The sequence below is a fragment of the Oryzias melastigma genome, linkage group LG6, assembly GCF_002922805.2.
Source record: "Oryzias melastigma strain HK-1 linkage group LG6, ASM292280v2, whole genome shotgun sequence".
NCBI lineage: Eukaryota > Metazoa > Chordata > Actinopteri > Beloniformes > Adrianichthyidae > Oryzias > Oryzias melastigma.
The window spans coordinates 4,305,651-4,306,629 of NC_050517.1; positions in this window are offsets into that span (position 1 = coordinate 4,305,651).

A 979-nucleotide genomic window follows, 5' to 3' on the forward strand; every position below is an offset into this window, starting at 1 on the left:
AAATGTTGTTAGCAGAATCGACTTCCCCTTGGTCTCCAGTACGACGGAGTCACGTCAGCGTGCGGTTTGCAGGAGGGCCTTGTCGACGGGTTGTGATAGGTGCATGGGTGTGTTTGAGACAACCCAGTCTCATCCAAAAACGTTCAGTACCCACGTTTGTCCACAGGGATAAACGTAGCAGTTTCACAAAAAAGGGGGTCTAAATTGTGGGATTGCTACGTCTCATTCTCTCATTCAATTCTACGGGGGTGTGCTGGATCACGTGACTGATCACGTGACTTTTGAGTTTCAGCCTGTCGCTACCAAAAACACGGTGGGATATTCACTCTTTTTCGGTGGAAAATCACTCAGAATAAAATATTTTGTGGACTAGTCTTTATTTTGACAATATTTTTAGCGAGAAATGCACCCGTTACTATCAGGATATACATTTATTTCGGACATACAGTTCGTAGTTTGTCTGTTTTGCTGGACTTCTCCCCAGAACGGGGCTTCAAAGTCGTGAAATACCAACGTCTCGGGTGCACGGAACGATCCCGGAACCGGGCGATGAGCAGGATTTCGTGATCCGACCCGCGTTGGTGCCGGTCGAGGTTTGGGTTAGAGTTGGTTTGGACAAACCGCCCGGACCCTTTTTTAATTGAGCCCCGAATGACTTCCGTAAAGCTAGAACGTGATCACAGTCTGACTACTCCCGGTCGAGGACGGTAAAACGCTTAAAAGTTTCCAGAAATGAAGATTCTCAGCCATAAAAATAATTTTCCTTTATTTTCTCCCTCATAAACAAACACGGATGTCGGTCATTTTAAGTGACAATAACAAGTGATGCTTTCAGACTAATATAATAAAGAAAAAAAACAACTTTTTATTTTATTTATTTTTTTATATCATTATTAATCTTTCATCATTAGTCTATTATCATTATTATTATTGTTGTTATTATTATTATTGTTATGTCAATGATTATATTAATTACAAT